Consider the following 7,873-nt stretch of genomic DNA (forward strand, 5'->3'; position numbering starts at 1 on the left):
CCTTGGGATGGGTTCTGCTGCTGCTGCACTCTGGCAGTGCTGGAGAACCACAGCCCTCTGCAGGGAGCAGTGCAGCCCCGTCCTGCATCGTGCACTGACAGTCTGGCACACCTGATTTCTCCTCTGTCAGCTCTTGTGATTTGACTAAAGCTCATTTGATTTGACGTAGCTCAATGCTTTGCAGAGCCCTGAGCTGCAGAACATCTCGTGCATCAGCTCACTATGGGGCAGTGTCACATAATAGCAGCGATGTGCAGCAGCCAGAAGCAGCGTGCACTGAGCAGAGCAGCCTCTGGGAGGATGCTGAGTGCCTGCCTGCAAACAGCATGGACTTTTTATCTTTTTTTCTAGCAAAAGCTCTATTTTGGGTGTACTTTTAAGCTTTGTGATAGTCAGTCTTGGTTAGTCCTCTTCCCAGAGCCAGACGCTGCCTCATGCAATAGGGCCCCACATTTCTCTCTGGGGACATTTTGGTGATCCCTGAGCAGCCTGTGGATGAGAGGGGCTGTGAATTCCTAGCATTAGCTAGGAGCTAGTGATAAATCTCCAGCTCTCGTGCAGGAGAGGTAAAGCACAGCAAAACAGCTCACTGGGGCTGAGATGTGAGCCTCAAGCAGCTCTGCAGGCTCCAAGGGCAGCTCTCCCCATTGCAGGGGGTCCTGGAGAGCAGTGAGCACAGTGCAGCAATTGCACAGCTGCGCACCAGGTTAGCTTGGAACATGACAGTGAGTGAAATGAATGATGAGCTTTATTGATCAGAGTGAAATCCACCCCCAGGTGCAGGGCGAATGTCGGATTGGGGCAGAATGTTTCTTATGTTTTATTTGTTGGAAGAAAAAACGGGGTTTTGAGTCGAGCTGTGAAGGCGTTTCAGTGTTGTGAAGAAAATGGAGCATTTTTCAGGAAGTCAAAAACCTTTACAGCTGATGTTTGTGAAATGTGGCGTTTACGTTTCCTTAGATGTGTAATAACACTATACTGAAATATTACTGGGATTTACTTGAAAATGATGCTAGCACCTAAAAAACGGCGCCGTATTTGCTTAGGTTGTAAATCAATGACACACCTGACTTGGAAATAAGGATGGGGGATGTTCAGTTTTGAAGGAAACATCATATATTTTCAAGTTGGTTCCTTGCTCCCTGTTGGAGCTCACGTTGGGTCAGGGTCACATCCCACCCCACTGCACTGTGCTCCTCCCCAGGGCAGCAGAGCTAGGAGGGAATTGGGGGCACTGGGATGGGCACAGACTGGTGCAGAACAAAAGGTGGAGAGAGCCGATGGGGAAGGCAAGCAGCTCTCCAAATATAAGGAGGAAAAGCTGAGGTTAAGTGGTTGGTCCTAAAGCAGAGGGCTGTGGAGATGAACCAAGACAGTGAGGGATTTATTCTGTGGAATCCATCACTCTGGGATTTGCTGAGTGGAGCCTCATCAGCTGCTAGAGAGGATTTTTCCAGCACCTCCTCTATCACTGACTTGGTTCATTTCTTCCCGTCAGCCACGTATGACCTCCATGTCAAAACATCATTTTACCCTCATTGACTGTTTCCAGAATGTCTTTTATTACCCTGATCTCAAACATCCAAACAGGAGTGGGGAGCGAAGGATATTCTGACTCAGACATTTCAGGGAAGCCCAGTCAACACGCTTCCTGCTTTGCTATATGTGCACTTATTAACATTTTAATCTATCCAAGAGATGCAGTGCTTGGGCTCAGGAGCACTAATTCTCTACCCTGGAATTTACACATCATCATAACAAAATCCCAAACATTTCCACCTTTGGGAAATAAGTTCAACTCCTTCGGTTGCTGAATGATTAAGGGTGACCCTTGTCAAAGACACAGCTTGTGCCATATATCACTGCATTACCTGTCTGCTTGGCAGCACTTTGCAGGCATTTTAGACCTCTTATTATATGTTGTTTTTCATTTAGATGCAATTTCTTTTGTAATGAGGCAGAACTTATTTTCCAGCCCCTACAGGTGGCTTTGTCAGCTCTCCAAATTGTGCGTGACGAGGCAGGTTTCCAATTGATCTCTCAATTAGGGCTTTGTTGATATTGGATAAATGAGGGTTCACCTGGGTTGGACACAGCCCTGTCTGCTGGTGAGCCAAGGATTTTGAGTGGAAAACAGAGCATTAGGCAAAAAAATAATCAGTCTTTTTAGTGTTGCTTTCTCCCCTTGAGCGTATAGACTGTTGGTTTGTGGGAAAGCCATAATGCAGGGATCCAGAAGCAAAGATGCAGGCCAGAGGATGCTGGAGGGCTGAGCTCTGTGCTGCTGCAGATCTGATGGCTGGGCTCTGTGTGGGTGGTTGGGCACACCTGGCTGCGTTCCCATGGTGCTGCCTTTCCCAAAAAGCAGTGTTTCCAGCCCAAATGAGCCCTGTTTTAGGCAAGTGACTCTCAAGCTCATTGACTACAACCTGAATGCCTAATGGAAGCAGGCTGGAAACTGCTCAAAAAATTATTTCCTGCTAAATCAAAAGCCAGCACCTGCCGGGATGGGAGAAGGATTAATTGACAGAGATGGTCAGAAGCTCTAATAGCAATTTAATGTTTCTGAAATACAAATGGCTGACACGATGGAGGAAATCACAGCAGCCCAGAGGTGCACCTGCTGTCCCATTTGATTCCTGTTGGCCCCGGGCTGTGCTGCTCCCCATGTTGCTGCATGCAGCAGGACGAGCCGGCGCTCCTCCCCTCCTCAGCTCTGAAATGCTGAGCACAAACATTGGGTTCATCCAATCTTTTTTAATTTGAAGCTAAAAATAGCAGTTTAAGATCCTCAATCACGTATAATTAGTCGCGCGTTTGTTTTTCAACAGCTGTTCTTTCCCCAACGCTTGTGAGTGGAGGAGTGCAGTGGTGGCTGCATGCAGGGGTGGGGGTCAGTGCTGGGAACCCCCATGGATTTCCAGGAGCTCACAGCAGCCTGGGGCTGAAGGCTGTGGGGCAGCTGCTCCAGCTGCTCCCATCACCCAAAGCCAAACCAGCGAGTTCTTCCTCTCACCATCAAGAGCGGTCCTAAATTAGAGAGGTCTGCTTTCTTTTATAAGAATAATAAGGCATGTCAGACTTAAAGAACCGATTTCCATGCGGTCTCCTGATGTGTTGTGTTCATCGTGGCTGCAGGAGCAGCGCAGAGCTCCTCCCTTAATTGCTGTGCGTTTTATTTTCTGTTTGCATCTGGAGCTCAGGCACAGGAGCCCCTGGGATAAGACAATAAACCGGGGGGGGGAACAGCAGAAGAGTGTGTGCTCACTCAGGGCTGGGTGGGCTGAGGGACTTTTTGCATTGAGGCTGCCAGCAGCCCTGTGCTGCCCGTCACCTCCTGGCCTGGGGCAGACAGCTGTGCAATGCGTCCTCGTTTTCTCTCCTTCACTTCATTTGTGGATTTTCCTGAATGAATTACAGGCTGCCAGCACTCAGTGCCACAGCAGAGCAGGAGAACAAAAACACTTCTGAACGTGGACTTGTCACAACTCCCTTTAAGAGCATCTTCAATTTTGCAGGCAAATTACACTTCCTTTGCCTTCAAAGAGGCTGCCGAGGGCTTCAGGCTTTTGTTCATCTTTCCCTTCCTGGATGTTAAATCATTCCTCGTTTTCTTTGTATGTCTGTGTTAAGATGGCAGTGAATTTGGTACAGCTAAGGGTGCAGAGCTTTTGCTGGGGCTGACAGCTTAGCAATGGTGCTGGAGAGCTGAATGCACCAAACCCTGCCATGAGCCACCTCGATTCCATTGCCCCGTATGCTTTCACCTCCTTTATCCCCGAGGTACTTACAGAACCATTTCACATTTGTGCGCTTAATGGATTAAATAAATAAATGGAGATGATTATTGCTGCCCAGCGAAGCTAATGGTCGAAGGCATGGCGTTTTGTTGAGACTGAAATTGTATTTGTGCTGCTGCCATACTCTGCAGGCTTCCCAAAAAAAGGACGATGAACGACGCCGTCTCCAGCTCTCTACTAATGAGAAACCTCTTAGCAGCACTTCTTTACAGTCCCCTCTCCAACAGCAATGAAAGCACCGCTGCTCTGCCACATCCAGCCGGTGGGACAGGTGCTCCTCGGGCACTGTGTGTGCTCTGCTGCCCACCTGGTGCTCCTATCTTAAGGAACGTTTAGATTTTGTGTTGAGGGACGTGGTTTAGTGAGTGCTATTGGTGATAGGTGCATGGTTGGACTGGATGATCTCGAAGGTCTTTTCCAACCTTGGTTATTCTGTGGTTCTGCGATCCTGAGTTTGGTGATGGATGGAAACCTTACATCAATACTTACAAAGCAGCGACTGCTGATAGCAGAACTCTAGGGCTGAAGCTCTGCAGTTTAAGCTTGTTGTCAAATCTGAATGGTGATATTCGCTCTGTCTGTGGCACAGAGGCAGTGTGGGGCAGGCAGGGCAGTGCACTGAGGGGCAGAGAAGTGCCATGTGCTCAGGAGTGCTGCTGTGGCTGCTGCCCGTTCCTATTGTGCTGCGGTGATTCAGAGCTCCGTAAATGGAACTGAGAGACAAGAGCCGTGCTTGTCAGAGCCCTTCTGGTATTGCTTTTCCATCTGCTGTCTCGGATGCTTAAGATTTGCAGTGCGAGCCCTCTCCTGGGTGTAGCTAATGCATCTAGATCCCTTTGCTGTATTAATGGCATTATTTTCCCCCGGCTGTGAAGTACTCGGGGCTTATGTTGTGACAGGATTCAGGCACGCACTTGTCAGACGGAGGTGCTGGATGTCTGTTTTCAAGAGGCTGCTGTGCAGCCACGCGGGATGGGAGCTGAAAAGCAGAAGGTTTTTCTGAAGGCAAGAAACCCCCTGGGCTCTGCAGGCAGAGCAGAGCAGGGCACAGAGCCCTTGCACTGCAGGCAGCACCTGGCCATGCACTGCGACCTGCTGCTGCTTGCTGCCCCAAATCACACCAGTCGCAGGGGTTTATAATGGTGCTTTTTGCTCTCTATTTATAATTTTGCTCCCCATCCATCTGTGCTGAGCTGAGTGCTGTTGTCCCACCGAAGCAGAGCTGTGCGCTGTGTTGGGGTTGGCAGTGCTTGGTAGTGGCTGAGCAAAGGAGCACAGTGCTGTGCTCCCTGCACTGCTGCTTCCCAAAGTCCCTGAGAGTTGGACTAATGCTGTGATTGACAAGATCCTTGAGCATAATTAGGCGCATTAAAAACACTCAGAGATCTGCCCAGCAGTGATTTAGGAGAGGAACTTGATTTATTAATTTAACTGTGATTTCTTGTCTGTTGTTATAATGAGCCAGAAAAACTGAAAGCTTGCTAATTAAAACTCACAGCACTTCAGAGTAATGCAGAGCAGCAACAAACTTGTTCACTGCGAGGCCAACGCTGAAAGAGCTTTCCAAAAGGGAAATGTTGGGGGAAAAGTGCCACTGCCTCCGGGAAGCACAGCTTCCCTTGGGCTCTTCCAAAGAGAAAAACGTGGGAAGATTTCTACATGCGTATTACTGTTCTCTATTGAAATCTCGTCCTTGCAGCCTCTTCAAAACCCTGATATGGGGCACTGCTTCCATTTGCTTTGCTTTCATTGGCAAAACACGAAGCGAGGAGCCTGACGTGTGTCAGTGCTGAGATGTCAAGTGGCAGCAGTGGGTTCGTGTGCAAGGAGGCAGCAGAGAACTGCGTCCTCAGTGTGCTTTTCCACTCAGCCTTGAGGTATTGCTCTGCTGCTGTAGCAGCAAGGTAACAACAGGTACCTGTGCCAAAGCTTTATGACAGAGCGTTTTGTGTGATGCACAGTGATGCTCTGAGAGCAGGCACGCATGGAGAGCTGCATGCATCCCATCCCATACTGGCTGCTGCTTGCTTTGTTTGCACCAGCACTGCTGTGATGTAAAATGCCACAGGACAGGTTAGAGGGATGCTGTGCCTGAGCAGAGTGCTCACTGCTAATTAGCCAGAGCTGGAGTTAAGCTCAGCTAACCGGTGCTGTCAGGAGCTAAGTGGTTGTTCTGTGATTTGTTAAGGTTTGTCCACAGCTGGCATTTCTTTGTTCTGTAATTTAAGTGTGGCTGAAGGCTGGTGCTGCTGGGAGGCTGCAGGAGCCCCATCCTCCTCTCTGCTCTGCAGGGACTGTAGGGCCAGGACCCACAGCCCCATAGGGCACTGCCCTACTGTGCTCAGCCTCAGTGGCTGAAAATAGGAGATCTCCAGCTTCTGCTGTGGGAAAAGGAGGTGCTTGGAATGCAGGGTTGTGCATGGGTCTGGGTGGGATTGCTCTTGGTCCAGACTGAACTCACCCAGCTGCAGCCCCCCATGCTGCCCCATGAACTGAGCACATCCATCTCCTGCAGAAGGTCTGCAAGGAGGTTTTGTGCTACTTGTGCTGGGGTTGAGGAGTCCCTAGGGGTGGAATGAGGCTCCTCAAGGCGTTTGCAGCTCTGTGTTTTGCACCCACAGCAGCTCTGCAGTGCCCACCTCACCTGGGTCAGCACTCCTCAAAGAGCTGAGCAGTGGCCCTGGGAGCAACCGATCCCCATCGTGTCCTCATTGCTTCAGGAACTCATGTCAGAGCAAGATCAAGAAACTCTCTGGTCTAAACTTTGTTTTCTCTGTAATAATTACTGTTCTACTCAGTGCATGATAGGGGCCTTTGACTCTCCTTTGTGGCAGGCGTTGCTGAGTGGAGCCAAAGGCAGGGACTGAAATGAAAAATATCTTTGATTAACTCAGTATCACAACTTCTTTTTTGTGTATATTACCATAATCTCTGTGCTGAAATTAATCTGTGGGGTGGCTGCAGTGTGTTGAAGATTATATGCATTAGCATTGGAGACGATGATTGTCTTTTTTTTTTTAAAGCAGCAGCAATTCTGACTTTTTAAGCAGTTCCTATTTTAGGAGTGTAACTATTTTGCCCTAGCAGATATCCTCAGGAAAAGTTTGGGAGACTTTCCCCCCTCCTTCAGGCACTCAGTGAGCCTTGGGGGGGTGATGCTTAGTGATGCAGCTGGAAAAGCACCAGCACTATCAGCTGTGAGAAGGAAATTCTCCCAGCACACCTGTTCTGCTCTGTGCCTTTTCTCTATCAGATCATTTGAGACAGGAGGGCTCAGCCGGCTGGAGAGGTCTTCAGGTTTTATTTTGCAGAGAGAAATCACATTAACAGGAGCAAAAATATCTGCTTCGCGTCAGCTGTTGGAACACGTTTCAGTTCTGGGCTTTGGTTTGCCTCTAGCTAGCAAAAATCTGTATTCAAGGGACAGTCTTCCAACAGATTCATTATGAGTGAATGTAACCAACAAATGATGCTATTAGCAAGAATATATATATTTCTTATTTAAAATATTTCCCTCCCAAAAGCAGCATGTCTGTTCTATGTCTATTAATACACAGTTCATTAAACTAGGAACAACTATATAATTAGGCAACAACAACAATTCATTAGTCTTAATGCGATTTAATAAAGTTCCTAAGCAAGGATTCTGCAGAGAATTAATTAGGATGTACTCATCAGGAGAGAAAGTCTCATTCCTTGCTGGGACATCTCTGCAGTGAAGGAGCTCAGTGCTCTCCAGCCATGGCCGCTCTCCTCCCTGAGACTTCCATCCATCTCTCATTAATTAATCAGCAGCTTTCTGCAGGCTCTGATCGAATGATTGAGCAGCACCTGCCTCAACGCAGGGCGTATAAGGGAATGGATGTATTATTTTTAATGCAAATGGCTTCAGTTCGGAGCTATTTGATCCCATTTAACTGGCAATTAAACTATAAATGAGTAAAGCAGCAGGGTCGGTGATGTAACAAATGGCTGTGTCATATTGAAGTGCTCGAGGTATTGCACAGGGGGTAGATCTGTACATCAGTGCATGCATTGCCTCGTCCCTGGAGGCATTCAAGGCCAGGCTGGAT

Source organism: Meleagris gallopavo, chromosome 28 (assembly GCF_000146605.3).
Source record: "Meleagris gallopavo isolate NT-WF06-2002-E0010 breed Aviagen turkey brand Nicholas breeding stock chromosome 28, Turkey_5.1, whole genome shotgun sequence".
Classification (NCBI taxonomy): Eukaryota; Metazoa; Chordata; class Aves; order Galliformes; family Phasianidae; genus Meleagris; species Meleagris gallopavo.